Below are 21,625 nucleotides of genomic sequence, written 5' to 3'. Positions count from 1 at the left end.
TACTGCCCCCCAGAGCCCCGAGCATGCTCCCACCTGCAATCTGCTGCTGGCTGATTGCCTGCTGCCCACGTGCCCTGCCATTTGCTGCCTGCACGTCAGCCAGGGGTGCTGTTGCTGTAACCACCCCTGCTGGAACCGAAGACTCCCGACTGGGATTCCATTGCTCCACAGCCCAGCCCCAGGACCCAGTTGCCCACCCACTCCTGCCTCTGGGGTTGCCATGTCCAGCACTGCACCATCTGGCGGCACTTGCAACCCCCAGCCAGAGAGGCAGAGGGCCACCAGCTTCACTGCCACAGAAGTTGGTGTCCTGGTGGAGCAAGTCCTGGGGCAGTATGATGCCCTCTTCAGAAGGTCGCGCGCCGACAAGAAACGACGGACCAGGATCTGGACGGACATCGTGACTGCCATCAACGCGGAGGGGGTGGCAGTCCGCGAATTCCATCATGTCAAGAAGTGCTGGGAGGACTTCAGTTCCAGGACACTCAACGAGGCCCGGCCCATCTTGAAGGCAGCGGATGCTAAGGGGCGCAGGGCCACCTGTCGGAAGACCAAATGAGGGTCCTGGAACGCGTATGCCGAGCGCTCCACGTCCAGGTCCTTGAGAGGCACACTCGTCTGGAGTTGAGCGGTTACTGTACATGCATACTGATTGGAAGCTGTGCGTGTGGTGGTGTGCCCGTAGTGTGCAGGTTGCACATGTGGTTTGGTAGGGCCATGTATGGATGTGTATGTACAGGGCTGTGAGGCTGACACATGCGAGTCCTTTCATGTGTGAGACACATGGATGGTGTATTTGTGGGTAAGCATGCAGGTCAAATGCAGATGTGTGAGCACACATGTTTGAATGACTGTGTATGTCAGTTGTCAAGGTTGTGGTGTCACACATGGATGTTGGTTCCAGCTGCATATATCTGCACTGTGTACATGTGCATGTATGTGTATCTGACAAGTGTACAACTGTCAAGCAACATGGATGCATGTGAGACTGATATGTAGAAGACTGATTGCCAGATGTGACATGGATGCCGATCTCATCACTGCGACACTTGGTGGAGGTGTACAAATGCATGTAAGTGTAGTGGCGTGTGTGCATGTCTAGTGCACTCCCTGTGTCTCATGTGATGTCTGGCTCACCTTTGCCTGCTCATGCTGTTGTATGTGTATGGATGGTGCTGGCTGTTGTGATATGGCTGTGGAATAGCTCATGTGTGTGATTTGAAATGACATGTGAGTTGGGGATTGTGATGCCATGTCTGCAGTTTGACAATGACACTCGTGTGCAACTGTCATGTGTCTATGAGTCCATTGTACAGTGCCCTGATGCCTGTGTCCTATCTCTCCCTGTCTGTAGCGTCGACTGATGAAGAGGGCGGAGAGGGTGCTGTGGAGCACAGCGGCAGGGATCGCACCGCCAGCCGGAGATGCAAGGCCTGGCTCCCCTCCCAGTTTGTCATCTCGTCGGGGAGTGAGGAGTCCGGTGCCGCATCCCAGGTTGCAGCTGCCAAGGGGAGGTCCAAGAGGCGAGGTCAGAGTTGGACTCCTCGGCAGCAGAAGGGGCAGCTGTGACCCCACAGGGCTCGACAGAGGAAGATGGCAAGGAGTCATCCATGTTGGTGGGGGGTTTGGTGGAGGAGGAGGCTGTGCAAGGGACAGAGATGGGGTCTGGAGGTGGGTATTCCACTGGTGCTAGTGGTGCAGTGCAGGGACAGGAGGCAGCACAGGCCGCCGCAGAGGTGCCTGTGTGTAATCCTGTCCCCGATCCTGTGACTGCATCATCCTGCACCAGCAGGGATACCTACGTCCAGACCCGTTTTCAGGCAGGGGATGAGCTTACGACAACTGGCCTTCCTCTGCCTGCGGACGTGGCTATCCGGGACCGGGTTGAGCCTGTCCTGCGTGGTGTAGCGTTGCGTCAACGGGCCATGCGAGGCGAAATGCAGTCTTTTCATGGGGAGACTGCATGTGGTCTCGAATGGCTCGTTGACCACGTCGACCTACTGGGATAGGTCACCAGGGCCGGATTCCTCCGTTTGCATGGCCTTGTTCCGACCCCCTCCTCAACTGAACCCCTATGCGCCAGTCATACTCCGTGCCATCTTCCCACCCATGTGTCACCTGGGTGCCCTGTGGAGCTGCCTCTGACCCTGCGGCCAGGCTGGTGGAGGACACATCCCTGCCACAGTTGGGAGTCGGACGTCCAGCAGGGGTGGCCAGCTCAACAACTGCACCCCAGCCGGAGGAGGATGTGCAGGCAGCAAGAGCCAGGGCATGGGCAGAGGCACAGCAGCAGCAGCAACAAGGTGGGAGCCATGATGGCTCGGGGCCTTCGTCATCGGAGGGGCAGGCATCGGCCAGAGGGCAGGAGGACCCAGGATGGGAAGTGTCTTCCATGTGGCAGTGGTTAGGCCATGCCATAGATGCGGAGCGGCAGCGGGCAGAAGAGGCACAGCTCACGATGGTCAGGGCGGAGAACTCCATGCGGAGGGCCCTGAGGCGGGCCGAGTGCCTCGAGGCAATTTGCAGGGAGTTGGAGGAGAACATGTCGTCGTCCCTGCGAACCCTCGGGGCCATGGAAGAGGACCGCCTCCGGGACATTGAGCAGGAGTTCTATGATGCCATGGCCTGGGACATCCAAAAGTGAGCCGTCGGACTAGCCCGCTGCCCTTGTAAATAGTTAGATAGTGTTAGGTTTCCTTTGGTTTTTTCTTTATTTTGGTTGCGCTTGGACAATGCACCATGTTTCTGTATATAGTTTTTCATTAGGTAGTATTTTTGATAGGTTTCATTTCTTCAGTTGGGATCATGGACCCTGGATTGTTCATCTGTATATAGTTCACTATTGGATTCATCTCTTTTTTTGGATTTCCCCATGGAGCAATGGTTTTCCTTGGATTTGCTTTGTTGGACTGTGACTTTGGACACCTTTCCTTTGGATTATGATTTCTTGTTTTTCATTATTTTACGGACATGCAGCTTTTCTTTTTTTATTCCCATTGTTGTTTGTTTGATTATAATTCCATTCATAATGCGTTTAATACATTTTTTTCTTCATATTTCATGCATGTCATGATATGGGTTTTCACATTCACTTGCAACCATTGTGTGTGTGTGACGGACATGTGTTAATTTACATACTTGCCATTGGGGTTGTATCATGTAATTGCCTTTTCTATGTGGGTGGATGCAATACTTGGTTGGGTCTTTGGGCTGGGGAGGCTGGCCATAAGGGCCATGATTGAGGATCGTCATGACCTGGGGGCAGGAGAACATGAGTGGGGGCCTGCTGGCAGGTGCCCTGCACTGCTGGGGGGTGGGGGTGCAAGGGGACATGAGTGGGGGCCTGCTGGCAGGTGCCCCTGACTGTTGGGGGGTGGAGGTGCAAGGGGACATGAGTGGGGGCCTGCTGGCAGGTGCCCTGCACTGCTGGGGGTGGGGGTGCAAGGGGACATGAGTGGGACATGAGTGGGGGCCTGCTGGCAGGTGCCCCTCAGTGCTGGGGGGTGGGGGTGCTCGGGGACATGAGTGGGGGCCTGCTGACAGGTGCCCTCACTGCTGGGGGGTGGGGGTGCAAGGGTACATGAGTGGGGGCCTGCTGGCAGGTGCCCTGCACTGCGGGAGGGTGGGGGTACAAGGGGACATGAGAGGGACATGAGTGGGGGCCTGCTGGCAGGTGCCCCTCAGTGCTGGGGGGTGGGGTGCTGGGGGACATGAGTGGGAGCCTGCTGGCAGGTGACCCTGACTCCTGGGGGGTGGGGGTGCTGGGGGACATGAGTGGGGGCCTGCTGGCAGGTGTCCTGCACTGCTGGGGGGTGGGGGTGCAAGGGGACATGAGTGGGACATGAGTGGGGGCCTGCTGGCAGGTGCCCCTCAGTGCCGGGGGGTGGGGGTGCTGGGGGACATGAGTGGGGGCCTGCGGGCAGGTGCCTCTGACTGCTGGGGGGTGGGGGTGCTGGGGGACATGAGTGGGGGCCTGCTGGCAGGTGCCCTGCACTGCTGGGGGGTGGGGGTGCAAGGGGACATGAGTGGGGGCCTGCTGGCAGGTGCCCTGCACTGCTGGGGGTGGGGGTGCAAGGGGACATGAGTGGGACATGAGTGGGGGCCTGCTGACAGGTGCCCCTTAGTGCTGGGGGGTGGGGGTGCTGGGGGACATGAGTGGGGGCCTGCTGGCAAGTGCCCCTGACTGCTGGGGGGTGGGGGTGCTGGGGGACATGAGTGGGGGCCTGCTGGCAGATGCCCTGCACTGCTGGGGGGTGGGGGTGCAAGGGGACATGAGTGGGGGCCTGCTGGCAGGTGCCCTGCACTGCTGGGGGGTGGGGGTGCAAGGGGACATGAGTGGGACATGAGTGGGGGCCTGCTGGGTGTCCTGCACTGCTGGGGGGTGGGGGTGCAAGGGGACATGAGTGGGACATGAGTGGGGGCCTTCCGGCAGGTGCCCTGCACTGCTGGGGTGTGGGGGTGCAAGGGGACATGCATGGGGGCCTGCTGGCAGGTGCCCCTGACTGCTGGGGGGTGGGGCTGCTGGGGGACATGAGTGGGGGGTGCCCTGCACTGCTGGGGGGTGGGGGTGCAAGGGTACATGAGTGGGGGCCTGCTGGCAGGTGCCCCTGACTGCTGGGGGGTGGGGGTGCAAGTGGACATGAGTGGGACATGAGTGGGGGCCTGCTGGCAGGTGCCCTGCACTGCTGGGGGTGGGGGTGCAAGGGGGTAATGTGTTGGTGATAACTAGTGCAAGGTGACATGTGGCTTGGCTGGGGGGCATGCCCATGGTGGATGGGCTGCCTGCGGCACATGACCAGGGGTGCAGGGTAGTCCCCTGTGGTGTGGGCTGCCTGCAGGGGCCTTGGAGGGTGTAGAGGGAACCCCTGGGAGGACCCACATTGCCAATTCACGTGTAGGACTCCCCTGCACCCCCGAAATACACGTACCCCACTCGCACAGGGCCTATCGCGTGTGAAACTTCCCACAAACCCCAGAAATACACGTACCCCACTCGCACAGGGCCTATCGCGTGTGAAACTTCCCGCGAACCCCAGAAATACACGTACTCTGCTGGAATCGCGTGTGAAACTTCCCGGGCACAACAGATATACACGTACCCCACTCGCACAGGGCCTATCACGTGTGAAACTTCCCGCAAACCCCACAAATACACGTACCCTGCTGGAATCGCGTGTGAAACTTCCCGCGAAGCCCAGAAATACATGTTCCCTGCTGAAATTGCGTGTAAAACTTCCCGCGCACCCCAGAAATACACATACCCCACTCGCACAGGGCCTATCGCGTGTGAAACTTCCTGTGCACCCCACAAATACACATACCCTGCTGAAATTGTGTGTGAAACTTCCCGCGCACCCCTGAAATACACGTACCCAGGCAAATCGCATGTGAAACTTCCTGCGCACCCCTGAAATACACGTACCCAGGCCAATCGCGTGTGAAACTTCCCGCGCACCCCTGAAATACACGTACTCAGGCCAACCGCGTGTAAAAATTCCTGCGCACCCCTAAATACACGTACCCAGGCCAATCACATGTGAAACTTCCCGCGCACCCCTGAAATACACGTACCCAGGCCAATCGTGTGTGAAACTTACCGCGCACCCCTGAAATACATGTACCCAGGCCAATCGCGTGTTAAACTTACCACGCAACCCCGTAATACACGTACCCCACTTGCACAGGCCCTTTCGCGTGTGAAAGTTCCCGCAAACCCTATAATACACGTACCCTGCTGAAATCGCGTGTGAAACTTCCCGCGAACCCCAGTAATACACGTACCCCACTCACACAGGCCCTTTCGCGTGTGAAACTTCACGCACACCCCAGTAATACACGTTCCCCGCTTGGCGTTTGCTGTTTGGCAGCCCTGTAAACTGGTCCAGGGTTAGCGCAGCCCTTTGCGCTGAATTGGGAATTTTGATGGCTTTTCCTTCCGCCAGGACGTTCTTGGGGGCGTAACTGGCACTGCTGCAGGATCGCTGCGCCACTCTGCGTGAATACGCTGTGCGCGGAAATCGATTTTAGCACACGCGGCTGGCGCAGACATTCGCACGCGCACACTGTGCGCCAGCCGCGTGCACCACTTTTGTGCGAAATTCTATGAATTACCCTGAAAGTATTTTCATGATGAAAAAATAATGCAAATAAAAATGTGCATCATTTCTTTTATTTCCTTTACTTTGGGAAATGTGCAGGTCACCTTAATCACAGAGGAGGTCTTCACTATTCCAGGGGGCGGTGCTGCACCACACATGATGTTCTGGCTGCCCCCCTTCCATACTTGGTGTCAGGCGCATGTGTGGCTCTCCCTGCACCCACGTTAATTTCATCAGGAAGGAACCTTAAGGGCCTGCCATTATGAAATCTGGAAAAAAAGAAAAAACGTTTTTAGCCTTGCTTGAGGAATGTAAGGGGAACACTAGCAGTTCATGACATTGCTGTTCCACACTTAAAAATGCATCAAATAACGAGCCTCAGTAGTCCTCAGGGAAGCAAACTCAGCAAACCGAATCTTTATGCACCCCTATCGCATGACTGACTCTTTACTAGCCCTATATGCATTTGAAGGTCTCTGTCTGTTATGAACTCCCTGTATTGAAATATTATAAACCTCAATTGGATCGAGTGTTAAGGCCATTAGTACCCTGGGTTACTAAAGTGGCAACCCGGGGTGCTAAAAAAAAGTTTTTAATTCCTACAACTGAAGCGCGCGGCATCCTGTTGTAGGAAGGAAAAACCTTTACCAACATGTCCACCATGAAAAGAGAAGGTGGATCTCTGCACGGAATCCCTCTTCCCTTTCCATTGTGGCCATTCTGAGCAGAGAGGGAGATGCGGCTGCGAGTGGCGCCTGCAGCAACAATAAGATAAGTTTGGAGGTGGGGGGATTCAAAATTTGGTGGGAAGATGGCGGCTTGGAACGCAGTAGAACAGCGATTCAAGCCTGCGTTCCTAGCCAACTAATTGGCTGTCTCCCGCCTGCCGGGCGCTAATATGTGTTAAGTCGGAATGATGAAAAGCAGTCACAAGCATGCCTGACATCTGACTGACTCTGCTGGTCTGGCAGAATCCATGTGCAAGCATGGGTGTCAGAAAATCTGATAGGCAAAGATCTCTTAAGACAGGATTGCTTGTGAGAGACTGCCCTTGAAGTAGTGGCTTGTGCTGGTTCTGTGAAGAGCACTGTCTGTACAGCACTATGAGACGAAGACAAGAAACTGCATTTTTAGAAATGTAATTGAATCACGAGGGTTTCTGATGAGAAAATCACTTTTCTGAGACATGTTGCAGAGCGAGACAGGGAAGAGACATTGGGCCTCATTACACGGAAGGCGGTAATCCAGGGTGCTATTAGCACCCTGGACCATGCCGGTAAATTACCGGCACCGCCTTGGCGGAAAGGGGATTTACCGCCCCATTCCAAGGTTGGAGGGGCGGTAAATCCCCCTTCCGCCATTGCCCTTCCCCATTCCCATTTCTGCCCCATAGGGCTCTATGGGAATGGGGAAGGCGCTAATTACGGCACCGCAATTTTGCGGTGCCGTAATTAGCTCCGAGGTCCCTTAGCGGGTTGGTACTTAACGCCTGCAAGAAGCAGGCGTTAATTCCTCCAACCCGCAAAGGGACCTCGTAGTACGGCGGTAAGGGTTAACGGTCACCGTTGCCATGAACGGTCACCGTTAACCCTTACCGCCGTCCGTGTAATGAGGCCCATTGTACGTTGGGAAGAGCAGATGAAATACCAAAGTGTTCAATAGAGAAAGAATCTTTTTGGAAGGCACTATAAAATGAAGATTAGAAAATGAGATAAGTGTGGAAAAGAGGCTGTCAGAAGCCTGCTGTTGGTAATTGAGGGACCCACAGATTCTTCGATCCTGTGTTAACTTAAAAGCATGGTAATGGGTTGATCGGTCCAGTCCATAATATAAGATCAGTTGGAATACAAATGAATAGGGAGAAAAGTCCCAAAGGTCCCACAAATCTGGAGAGTTGTATAGATGCAGAAATGCATGTAATAATGTGTTTAGTGTAGTACTATTTGACTAATAGAATAAGCAAAAATAACTCAACTGGGATCAATTATAGCAACTAGCCCAGTATAGGTTCTAGCATATGATCCCATACAAAAATGCATCCGTGTACTCAAAAATGTCTATGACAATGAAATATTAATATAAACAAGTATTAATATGCGGATTTCCAGAGAAACAAGCACAGAGAGGGGACAGGCCTGGTAGCATGTGTTATGGTGTGTACCTTGCACCTCTACTTTGCATAGAGTTCAAGGACGTCGGTATGCCCTCAATTCAATTTGACGGTGCTTGGGGTAAAGAAACTTAGAAAAATGATTCATTAGGCAGCAGAATGTAGCCAATGTATTAATGAAGGTGAAAATTCGAGTGAAGCCAATGTACTGAACTTATATGAATAACAGAGTGTAGCCTATGGGCCTGAATCATGGGATTCTTTGCACGGTTCAAAGTGACTTTGCACCACTGAAGTGACTTTGCACTGCCGACACAAACCCTGATTCAGGAAACTCTGCAAAGTGTATTTTTGCAGTGCAAAGTCAGTACAACGTCAATTTTGCAATTTGCACTGCAAAAATACACTTTGCACAGTTCCGTGAATCACGGTTTGTGTTGGCAATGCAAATTCACTTTTCACTGCTGCAAAGTCTCTATGAACCGTGTATATTAAATTAAGTGCATTTAGAGGGCAACTGATGTATTGAATCTAGGTGAATATTAGCGTCTAGCCAATATACTAAATCTAGGTGAATATTAGTGTGTAGCCAATATACTAAATCTAGAGGAATACTAGAGAGTAGCCAATGTACTGAATTTTTGGCACTAAAGCCATTGTGTAGTGTTTAGATGAATATCAGAATGTAAACAATGTGTGGCAATGTGTGACTAACTTCAGCTGCATCCACGAAACCAAGAAACTAGCCAGGACACACAGGTACATATCGCTCTATGCTTATGGAAGATAGCCGAAGGCACGGCCACCCACGCCGGTGTTGTCATACACTACTCTAAGACACATCGCACAACACCCCTGCCATTAGAATGCAGCTATCCACCATGACATAAATATGGTCTAGCTGCACTCATAATGAGCTTCCTGCTCCACTCAGCACTCATCCACATGCCATTTCGACATGTGGAGATAGCTAGCACTGGCCACCCCTACCACCTTCATACTGCCTAAAATGCATACACACATTCTAAACTCCTCTGAAGAATTTCCCATAGCTGGACTTAGGTCCCCCGAAGGTATCCAACCAACAGAGTGTTGGGACTATACCAATGGTGAAAGACACTATAGAAATGACCATTAAGATATGATATGACTGCCAATGGCAGATTTTGGATCCAAAGTCTTCTAAATAAGAATTCTCTAAAACTTGGTCAGTACTTTGCAAGCACCGTAATTCTCTCAAGTTGTTGTGGCTTTGTAACCCAGATGAAGTAGCACTGCCTACAATGGTACAAGTACATTTTTTTCACCCACTTTATATATTACCTTTCTGAGATTCACTGTCAATGCTTGCCCACTCATTGGCAGTGAATATAGTTTCCTCAACCTAACTTATCTAACATCAACATTCGTTGAGGAGGCCTCGTGTCTGTCACGTTTCATAGCTGTTCATTTCAAGTCTTCAGGAGCTACCCAAAATGCCTCTTAATCATGGCACTTGGCTTACACAGACAATTTCTAGTTTTCATGGTTTTCTCATTGACCATGCCCCAAGGGGGACTGCTGAAGATCGGCGTGCCACCTAGTATCCTTGTTACTTCCAAGCAGCCCTTGTCCAGGAGCCCTGCAGGACTTCAACCACTAGGCCAGCCCACACATGACCACTGCCTCGCCTGCTTATTGACTTGCGCAAAATGCCCATATCTTGGTGTCCAGCTAAACTCGTTTTTGCCTTTTTGACCCAAGCGGCATGCAGGCAGCCATGTTCTCTATATTGCTGCACAGCTCAACAGATATCTTCCCAAAAGACCTGATGGTTCTCTTTACCACATACAACATCCATTAATCAGATGAGCAATGTCAGTAGCACCCACTGGTGTCTCTTGCACTGTTCAGAGGTCATCTCAGAGGTGCACTTTTTGTCATCACAGTTGAACGTGAATTCAGCTGGACCCACTGCATAGGATTTATGCTATGTCCTTCAATTTCTGTCACCAACATCAACTTTGCAGAATTAATTTTGCTTGGGGAAAAGTGAGGAATACCACTGCATGTGATTACAATCGTTCCAAACGAATATGATGTCACTTGTGCCGAATGGAAATTAATATTGCTATGCCCTTCGAGTGGTTTAAAGTACAGACATTTGTCACAGCTTTTGTGGCGAGTCCTTGGTTATTGATTTTTTTGCCGACCTTTCGTCAAGAGAAGTCCCAATATTGTGTCTGCCCAATAATAATGTCACTTTGTTAATCCAAGTTGCGCAACTTGGATAACATATCTTCAATGAACAATATGCCCATTGGTTGTGTGACATGATATACTTGAGATGAAAATCGGGCAGGACTAACTCAACAGCTTAAATGGAATCAAATAAGTACTGCTGTAAACAGGTAATTGGCCACTGGAATGATACCGCTGGATTACGGTGTTGCTAGGTCTGGAAAAGATCAGGGGCTATGCAAATGTCAGGACTGTAGGGACTTCAGGCTAGCTAGCGTTTTGGTTGTACCTCCTGAGCTTCTATCTGGGGCTACAACCAAAAGACTCAGGGCTATAGTCCCCTCAGACCCCTGCGTCAGGGCCTAGCAACGCCTCTGCCGCTTGATGTCGTCCAATGCATTTTTCTCCCCCACTACATCTACCCTTGGTCTGTCCACCATCCCCCAAATCTGCTACTACTTACAAAACACCTTACACACCACAAATCACTCATGCACACAGTGACAGCATGTCTACCGGTTAACACATGAATATTAATGGAACTATGACAAAGCTCACTTCTCCAGCTCTACTACACGCCACCACATGAGTTACTAAGAAAGACCCACAGAGCTTTCATTGTTTCGGATTGGTCTTCGGCTTTCCCTCTCTGGATAATACACATACCTATGTATGTATCACTGCCAAATAAATAGAGCCAGAGTGGCACTCAAGATTCGTGTTCTTCCGGCTTGCATCCATCAACACCTCAGGTTTCACATCTGCCTCTCCCTGTGTCCCACTAGCAATCCATTCCATCCTCTTTTCTTGCAGGGCCATGTGCTGCCAGGCCACCAACATGGCCACTTTACATTCCGTCATGAATCGCCTCAACACTGACTCCCTCATCCTTCTTGTAACCTTCTTTGCCAACTTTTAAAACAACTATTATAGCCGGAGTTATATCAAAGACATTGTGAGTGATGATAGACTGACATGTGCAGTTTTAAATCTTATTGACTTAACAGGATGCTCTGTCAGAGTGACATAAACAGAGAGATCCCTCATATATGGCCCTTTCTGGCAAGCCTTGGCTTGAACATGCATTAGCCAATGGGACAGAGGTAGATTATCAAAGTACTTTATACCATATTGTAGATCAGAAAGCTATGCATTGACAAAATGCAGCAAGCTGATTGGCTGAAGGCTGGTGAATAACTATCAGAGTGAATACGAAATGAGCTTCAACTTTCCTTCTCACGTTACAACTGAGAAAATAAGACAGTTGAGAAAAAAAACACTGCTCTGGCAGACAGAGTTTACTGCCATGATGATAGATGAGTTCTCTGACACAGGCCACAAAGAAGCCACGCAACTCATTGCCAAAGCGCTACACCCTGCACCTCTTTGGAGCCAGAACAATGCAACCCCATTACACCTCATTTGGAGAACATCCAGCAAGTAACGGAGAAGCATGTGATAGCATCCGGGTTCAATCTCCCGGTGGTGGTAGATGAGTCCTCTGTGCCAGGCTGAAGAAACCACTCAGCACATTACAATTCAGCCAGTTAGTAAAACAACTGCATTCAAATTAAATCAACTCAGCTTAAAAAAAAACAAAAATCAATCCTATGTGTGTTCTACTTTTTAATCAAAGCAAAAAAGGCACTTTTTTAAAAAGGTTTCCCGCATTTAACGCAAACATCAAAGGAACGGATGCGCAATAGCGCCAGTACACAAATGGGATGGCTCCCAGTTGGAATTAGAAAGGGGATGACGCGGGGTCTTGTCCTCTGCCTTGCCTCGAGACCCCAACTGCACCTATAACTAACTGGCAGTGCCCTTACAACCCCCATTTGATTGTATAGTCAATTAGTGAAAACGTGGATGGGTTGTGAGTGGTTTTCTTGTCAGTCTCTAGAGCCCAAAAGCATTTGAATGAAAACACCATTCTGAATATGCCCGGCACATGCATCCCTTTCTCGCTTTGAATTTGCACAATATTTAAAGCGACTGAGAAAGCACTCACTTCCACCTCTAGCGAGACTAAACGCCGAAAGAGAGCCTGCTCCGATATTGGCCACATTATTATTCCACTGCTGTTTAAGCAAATGATTTATTCTTTCATCCATGACAAATCCAATTGAGGCCAAGATAATTGATCAAATAGAGGTAAGAAACCCTTTCCACTTCATCAGCCGCAATACACACTCCATGCGATCCCAGGACTAGCACTCTGTTAAATTGCCACAGCCCGCTCTGTCATTGGACTTCTCAATTACTGCAATATTTCCATAGCCTGGAAGTAGATGTCAGTGAGGAAAGGCCAGCGCGGCCATCGGAAACGTGCCTTCCAATAGCGTTTATTCAAGTGCATCATTAGGAGCTGAATGTCAAAGCCAGGTCCATGTCCAGGGAAGTGATCTTTAAACACTTCGAGTGAGCATTCATTCAGATGTTAGCGATGGCTATGAAAGGAACAAGGGTGTACAGCCCACCAAATACAGCAATGCCCAACCACAAGAGATAGGGCCTCATTACACGGAAGGCGGTAATCCAGGGTGCTATTAGCACCCTGGACCATGCCGGTAAATTACCGGCACCGCCTTGGCGGAAAGGGGATTTACCGCCCCATTCCAAGGTTGGAGGGGCGGTAAATCCCCTTTCCGCCATTGCCCTTCCCCATTCCCATTTCTGCCCCATAGGGCTCTATGGGAATGGGGAAGGCGCTAATTACGGCACCGCAATTTTGCGGTGCCGTAATTAGCTCCGAGGTCCCTTAGCGGGTTGGTACTTAACGCCTGCAAGAAGCAGGCGTTAATTCCTCCAACCCGCAAAGGGACCTCGTAGTACGGCGGTAAGGGTTAACGGTCACCGTTGCCATTAACGGTGACCGTTAACCCTTACCGCCGTCCGTGTAATGAGGCCCATAGATAATAAACAGCACAGTTTGCTTCATTTATTTTGCATCACGTTTTTAGTATATGCAGAGATGGGCAGAGTCTCGACACTGGCCCACATACACCTTTATCCGAATAAAGTATTAATTCTGCCCTAGAGTTTTTTTAAAACTAAAAAAAATATATATATGTACAATGAAAAAAACTTAGTTAAAGGAACGTTATGGTTACAAGTAAAACCGAAAACCCCCAGAAATTCACCAGTTATGGTAAGCTAAGCAACCATAACTCGCACCACCACCGCACACTGCTAAGAGTAACACCCATGACATCAAAAATGACATCACAAATGTCATTGATAACATCACATGTTTGGCTCCCTCTCTTTTTTGTTCACTGACATATCGACATATCTAGACAAACTGGTTTTTGTTCACTGACAGTTAGGAATAAAACATTCAAAAGGTACTATATTTGTAGACCTTACCCTTCTCATATGTTCTTACACTACTTTCCTTAGGGTTCAGTCACATAATATGATACATGTACATAGGGGAAGAAGCAAGGCTGAAACACAGCAATCACTTCTGCGCATGAAGATAATCAGTTAGGTTACAAACACTTTCTAGTAATACTGCTGCTTGTTTGCTTTCTTTACTTTTCCTGCGTATGCTCATATTTGTATCCGTTGTGGTCTCTTTATGTTTTGTGTGCAGTAGTTCAATTATGTAGTAAGTGAGTCATTATTACCTATTTATTACATTTCCACAGTATGAAAAACTCTGAAACAAATGCACTCATCATTTCACTATCCAACATAGGAACATTTTGAATATTGCACCTCTACACTGCATGCTGTAGACAATGCCTACATGTCTACATGAGTATGTTCATGTACTGGAAAGAACACTTTAAAGCAATGGTGTTTATAATGCATTTCTTGATGAACTATGTTTCTCATGATAGTTCTCACAATGACCTCTGATAGTTTTCTGCCAAATGTTATAATGCCAAACCCTTATGGAGACTTTTCATGAAAAGTAAATATACATATGATGTCATCAGTAATGTCATCAATGACATTTGTGATGTCAGCTTTGATGTCAAGGGTGTTAGTCTTAGCAGTGCGCGCTGGTGGCGGGAGTTATGGTTGCTTAGCTTACCATAACTGGCGAATTTCTGTTTTCTTTATTTTACTTGTAACCATAACATCTCTTTAAGAATGTTTTTTTATTTAATTGCATAGGTTTTTATTAGTGCAACTTAACCATAGCATCGCTTTAACAAAGTTTTTTCATTGCATTTCATAGATTTTTTACCAGAAGAACATTAGCTCCTACAGATGTACCCTACAAAGATGGTGGCCTTGGTGTCCACGGGCCATGCGCCAATCCACGGACGTTTGGTAACATCCACACTGCCCAAAAGCTCAGGGGGTATATTATATTGTTGTAGCATACATTAAACAAACTAAACAAGTTGTAAGAGCATCACATAATTAAATTACAAAGAAAAATATACTAAATGTATAAACTGTACTCTTGAGAAACAAACAGCACAATTCCAGAGGTTATACAACATAAGGGAACACACCAAAAATGAAAATAACCTATGCCTGAAACAGAATTACCTCACTGCTGCTTCATGAAGAAACTACAAACCAACTGTCACCAGCATACCTTGACAACCACTAACAGCTCAACCTAAGAACAAACTGGTAAGTACACTACATTTATTTGTACAGCAGCACACTTTGTTCACTATAATACACTAAACAATAATGTATCTTTTTTTACATAGAAATGGCTAGAACTCTGGACTGACTTGAAGAAAGTTTTCCGCAGGATGAAATGAGTGAAGGCAGTGATACTATTGGTACACAGTGCAGTTTCCAAAGTAAGCCAATTAATACACATTCTTTCACATGTACCTGACACCATTTTCTTTCTTTAATAGTACATACAGAGAATAACAGCATTGCCCCAGAAACAGCAAATCATGTACAACTGCAAAATGATTTGAAACAAGAAAAATACACTGTCCAAAATCATGTAGTATGCTTAGAAGAATACATTTATCAATTATTGAATTATTTTGTTGATTTGAAAGACTTTGTGCAAAGACATATCATGGAGAATATTAAATATCACTGCCCCATATGTACCTGTACCTCTTCTCCCTATCCCAACCAACCATCCCCACAAATTCCCTGTAACCAAAGACGTTATAATGAGACCTCAATCCCTCCCTCCCCAATACCGAAGCTTTAGAAAATCCCAATTCCCCTGTGTATGTCTCCATTTCTGCTTCCCCCTCTCTTTCGTAATATCTATATTTATGTGTATAAATAAAGTTATATGTGTACTGTTGCTGTATGTCTCTGCCCTTTATTTTTTTAAAGCCCTGTTTGATGTCCGCGGATGGTGCGACTGTCCGGTGTGTCCGCAATTAATCAAAATTGGGGTGTCCTGCAGACACCTACTCTGTGCGGCCTGTCCGCAATCAAGACATACGTGTCCGTAGAACACCAAACCTGTCTGGAATGTCTGTAATTAATCAAAATGGGGGTGCCCTGCGAACACCTTTCGTGTCCGGGCTGTCCGCAGGTAAAATGGAAGTGTCCGTAGAACACTAAGGACCTGATTCACAGCAGCGTTTTATAATGGCACAGTCCCATTGGGAAACACTCTGTGAATAAGGCCCTAAGTCTGTTTGTGTGTCCGCAAAATTATGACGCACATTTTATTAGTTCTAGGACATGAACCATGTCCTTAGAACACCTATACAAATGCACATCACATGCTCTGAGTCATACGAACATTGCGCCTGTCCGGAACTGCCTGCTGCACTTGTGTCGCACTTTTAATTAGTTCGAGGACACAAACCCTGCGCGTAGAACACCTATGCGAATGCGTAGAACCGATCCCGTGCAATAGCTGTCCTACGGACACTCATCCCATCCGCAAACGTGTCCGCAACGTTATCATGTGACCGCACACATGCCGAGCATGGGCCCTTGACCACGGGCACAGTCCGGGCCCCCGAACATTTAAAAAGACCATCCCCCTGGCGATCTGGATCCTTTTGGGAGCTTTTTTAGCCCTTTTTGGTGTTCGAAGTGTCCGCGGACATCGCGGCTCTCTGTGAAGCGCTCCCCAGCACCCCTATTAAAGGTCACATCCCAGAGCTGCTTCTCATTCTGTTTTTGGACTTCCAGGACAGACACTGCTCCACATTGCTGGATTGCTTTTTTCTTTCTGCAGTTTGCTGACATCCTAGTGGAACCTTACACCTTTGAAGATGGCATCCATGGCTGCTCCTGCTGCTGGTGCTACTTCTGCCTCAGCTACACCCCCACCCCTCCATCACCACCACCTTCCCAAGGGCCTGGAGAGGGCAACAGCCATGGAGATATAGAGAGTGATGAAGAGGAAGACGAGGATGAGATATTGGAAGTCCCCACTACTGCTGGCCCGCATGAGTCTTGAGTGTGGAGTGTTAGGCAGAATCATGTGCAATACCCTTTGGGAACGCTATACACAATTAAGACTACAAGTGTAAGTACAATTTCACCTTTGGTACAAGCCTTTACAACACAGTAAAGTGGCAGCAATGGCTGATCAGCCACACTTATCTCGAGAGTAAAGTGAGCAGTAGAACAAGTTACTCAAAGGACCAACAATTACAGTGATTCAAACAAATACTCAAGGTTTCTTGCTAAAAGAATATACATTTATTTACACAGTCAGTTTGAAAACATTACACTTGCAAGAGTAGCTTAATATCACACACTAATAAACCACAAATACCCAACCAATAAGTAAATGAACAAGTTTAGCTCTCCTGAAGTGGGAGCAAAATGGCACTTCAGATACTTTCAAAAGGGGTAAAAAGACAAGGTTATAAGAATTAATAGCACAAATATTTGCATAGGCAGGGCAAAGGGTTTCAGTAAACTACAACCAGCAATTCAGATCATAGGCCTGGGCCAAAGTCAATGGTTCAGAGTCTTTGTATAGGATAGCACAGTTTTGGTAATAAACAGTTAAGTCTTTGCTACAGAGTTTAAAAGAATTGGGCTAGGCGAAAAGTTAGCAAATGTTTAGGGAAGGACAAGCCTTCGAAGTTGAGAAAGTTTCCACAAACTTTCGCAATGGCCGAAAAGATTTCTGGACCGCATTTGCGCAGTACCTGGAAAGTGAAGAAGAGCTGTAGCTGAGGCAGTTGTTCCTGGCAGTTCGAGCACATCTCGCTGTTCCTGAGCTTCAGTCGTGGGTACAAGAAGGAGGACATCGGGAGGTTCCTGCACTGCCCAGGGATGAGGCCAAAAACTTTAACAGATATCGGTTTAAGGTGTGAGTGCCTCAAAGTGCAAGAGCTGGTTTCCTTCCCTCTGGCTTCCTGGTTTTCAACAGCACTCTGTAGAAAATTCAGCCAGATGGGGACAGTGTCCAGGTGGCTTGCGAGTGTGTTGTTCCCACCAAACTCAAGGGAAGAAGTTAAGCTTGAACGACATCTCTGTCGATGGAGTTTCAGGCAATTCGGTCCTGCAGAGGGCTTCACCGGTCGTCCAGGAGTTGCAGCAGTCCTCTTCCTTCAGCTCGTCTTCGGTCGACTCTGCTTTCCAAGTCCCCGAGACATGCTTTTAAACAGTTTTCCCCCATTTGTTCCAGCCTGGCTGTCACTCACACAGCAGGGTGGCTGTCCTTGCATTCAGTGCATTCTGGTCTCCTAGAAGACTAAGCACGGGGAGTTTTGGGCACCTCCATCACATCCTGTCCACCCCAGACACCCTGGTGCCAGAGGTGGGCTTCAGCACTGAAGCCCGCCAACGACCAACAAACTAAGGGACCAAACCTGGTATGGCGCGCAGAGACAAACACAAGAAGGACCTTTCCTAAAAGAAATGGTGAAAAAAGTCGACCAGAGTATGTTTTACAGGTAGGTCTTGGGCGCCATTTGAAAAACATGGCTGACCCGATTTTTAGCTACCGTTGTTCGTAGTCGGGAAAAATCATGGTAGTTTGATCTAAATCACTGCCACCAGCCATTTAAAGTAGGAAAGGGTAACATTTGACTGTTACATGAGTGTTTTGACTCAGGGGAAGCTAGGCTACCCCGCCAGCACACTATAGGAAGATAGTGTGTGCTGGGTCTGTAAATTTAAAGAGACTAGTAAAGTCAATTTAACTTTACATGCTCTGGGAGACAGTAGTCAGTCCCAGAGAAGGTATTTAAACCTTGGGAAGTCTGAAAGACATCCCTGTGTCACTGCACTGAAGGTGCTGTGTAACACACAGAAAAAGATTATGCCTATGGAGTTGTTTTAAAACTCCATATCCAAAGAACACAACACTAAAACACATTGAACATGAAAAGTTCAAAGCCCCAAATTATAGCAAAAGAGCTGGAGGGCTCTAAGGTAGAAGGAATTTAGCACTTGGGTGAGAAATCTCCCTAACATGGAGGCTCATTGCCTGCATTGGAAAGGTACCCAAGGCATGTACAGACAAGGTATGCTGCACTTAGTGCAACATGCTGCTTAGTCGTGGCAAACCGGGTCTGTATAGCTATGGGGCCGCTTCCATGTGGCAACACCTAAGGTCATTTCACAGGGTGGCATTTTGGAGGGTTGTCCCCTTCAATCAAAGAAGTAGGTAGATTTCCTCTACAACATGCTCCGTATCTGCTCCTGCTACCACAAGAGACACTCCTGTAGGGCATCGCATCCCTAAGCCAGCCTCACAGGCCATGCATGATGTAGTATACCCGTACCTTTCAAGGGTCACTGTATTGTCTATGTGCAGGGGGGAGACACTTAAAGTTCTTTCAAGGCTACGGTCCGGGAGCATTAGAAAGTCTGCCTCCTACCTAAGAAAGACCCATCCAACATCTTCCTCTCTCCATCAGCCCTTTCTTATCCACGTGGTTGGTGCCCCTTCCCTACCCTTCCTTCCCTTCCTTTCTTAGTGTGTTGTGTATAACAACACCACAAAAAAATACAAATAAAAAAAGACTATTTTCTGAGCCACCTTTCACAGTTTAAAAATAGAAATGCCAATTTAATGGTGCAGCCCCCTGTGCAAATTCTAATGGCTACGGACAGTCTGCGGACCTTTTTAAAAAATTATGGGTGGTGGCGCTATGAAAAACATTGGACTGTTCTCCAGGAGAAAGTGGTGACTCTGAAAATAGCCTTTTTGTGGTGTTTGTTTGTTTTTGGAAGGCTTTAAGTGGCCAACACCTACTGGAAAAATGCTTGCTATACTTGCAAAATGGGCTGCAATGCATTTTGCATATTTCGCAGAAAAAGCTGATTGCCAGCATCCGTAAGATGGACTACATCTCTGCGGAAAATGTTTGTGCTATGAAACATAATATTTTCATTGTGGAAAGAGAACATGCCAAAATCTCTCAAAAAGGCGCAAACAGCCTTCTTGACATTGCGTCTCACATTCTCCATTTGCAGATGAAATAAAGAAGAGCACAGCCACATTTGTCTCTGTGCAATATGAGAAAAAAATCACTCCGTGTTTGGAAACATGTCTGATGACTTTCCCAGCCCAGGTGCCTCTTTCTTCGCAAACTGCAATGGGATTACAGTAGCATGCCCTAAACTGTTCCCTCCATAATTAATAATAATAATGTCTGGATGACAGTGTGTCACCAAAGTGGCATAAAGAGGAACCAAATCCACCCACTTCATTCCGTGCACTGCATACCAGTGCACATCCACATGATGGAATCCAAGATCTGCAGCCACTCCAAATGTCTGTGCATGCCCCTCCAACCAATATATCCACAAGTCTCCCAAAATCTAGACACTCTGCCTCTTAAAAGACCCAGCCATAGTCATAGCCATCTGCTCTCCTCTCAGCAAACAGATCTTCTGCCAGAGTCTCTCCTTACACACCACACCCAGAAAACCTTATTAACCAATCCCCTAGCCTGCATACTCCCATTTCCATGCCTGCCAGCTTCAAAAGCCCCGGATGTGGCACACGTGCTCCGCGGACTACCGCTGTGTCCACATACATATTGTGCAAATCGCAAGGGTGGGGACAAAAATGACAACTAAAGTAGCCCATTTCCTCTATTATGGTGGCTCTGAAAAGAGCCTTTTTTGGGGGGGAGATTTATTCAGATGTGTTCTGCTACATGACTTCACAACCTTCTGATTGAGTTCTGAATATTACTAAGGAATATTGTCTAACCACAAGCTGTGAAAGTAATTCCATCACAAAATAAACTTGCACCATCTACCAAAAGGTTCTCATTTTGGAATGATGACATGCCTACAGAATACATAAAAGAAGATACCCCTTCATTAACAAGACAAATTGCTATGTCTTGTTGAGGATTAAAGACACCACAAGACATCCATGCAGTCCTAGCTGGTATCTGGGAAAAAATCATCTTTGCATATGGAAATAGGTACATCAATTCATTTAGCAACTGCTTCAGCGCACCCTGCAAATGTATTGCACTCAGATACCGCAAATACAGTCCTCCACAATTAACTACCAGGATATCTGTAGTGTTGAAAACAGCCATATCTTTACAAAGTGTAAATACACCTTCCAAATTTCTCCCTGGCACATCACACCACATAGCCTCCACTCCATGCAATCCAATATTGGCAGAAATGCCCCACATCTTTGCATACCACTGCAGATTAGTGATGAGACCATTTCTCACTATCCACACACTAACTCTGTCCATCTCTGGATCCACAGCCATATGCACTACAAACAGCATTGAACAAATGATTTCCCTCTCTCCCTATGAATGACACCCTTAACACCAGATTGGCTAATCCTCCCAGTCCCATTTCCATGCCATGCATGCTCAGAAGCCCGTATGTGGAACGCCCTGTCCGCAGACAATGGCGGTGTCGGCGGACCCCGTATCAAAGGGGCAGCCCTTCTTCCCTTTCCACTTCACTCTGTACACCACTCCATCATTGGTACTTTTAAGCGGTCACACAACCATTCACCAATCACATCCACAAACTCTACATCTAACTTTGTCATCACAGTTCAGCACTTTAGATGTACTGTTCATCACTCTGAGTACAGTCTCCTGTGACTGCAAAGAACCTACAACAAAAACTCCTGTAAAACCCTCCAAGATTTCAGCTTCCAGATTCATCAACATCCACATGCATCAACAAAAACTAGAGGTATGAATATTGTGTTCACAGTAGATTTACAACACTTTTATGAATATATATGAACAAGGTACCTACTACTAACCCTGTATAACCTCAAAAAAAACATACTGTACTTTCTCGCATCTGCTTTGATCAAGTGTCACTT

Source organism: Ambystoma mexicanum, chromosome 4q (assembly GCF_040938575.1).
Source record: "Ambystoma mexicanum isolate Mex_15411 chromosome 4q, UKY_AmexF1_1, whole genome shotgun sequence".
NCBI classification, from domain to species: Eukaryota; Metazoa; Chordata; class Amphibia; order Caudata; family Ambystomatidae; genus Ambystoma; species Ambystoma mexicanum.
This window is presented reverse-complemented; position numbering follows the sequence as displayed.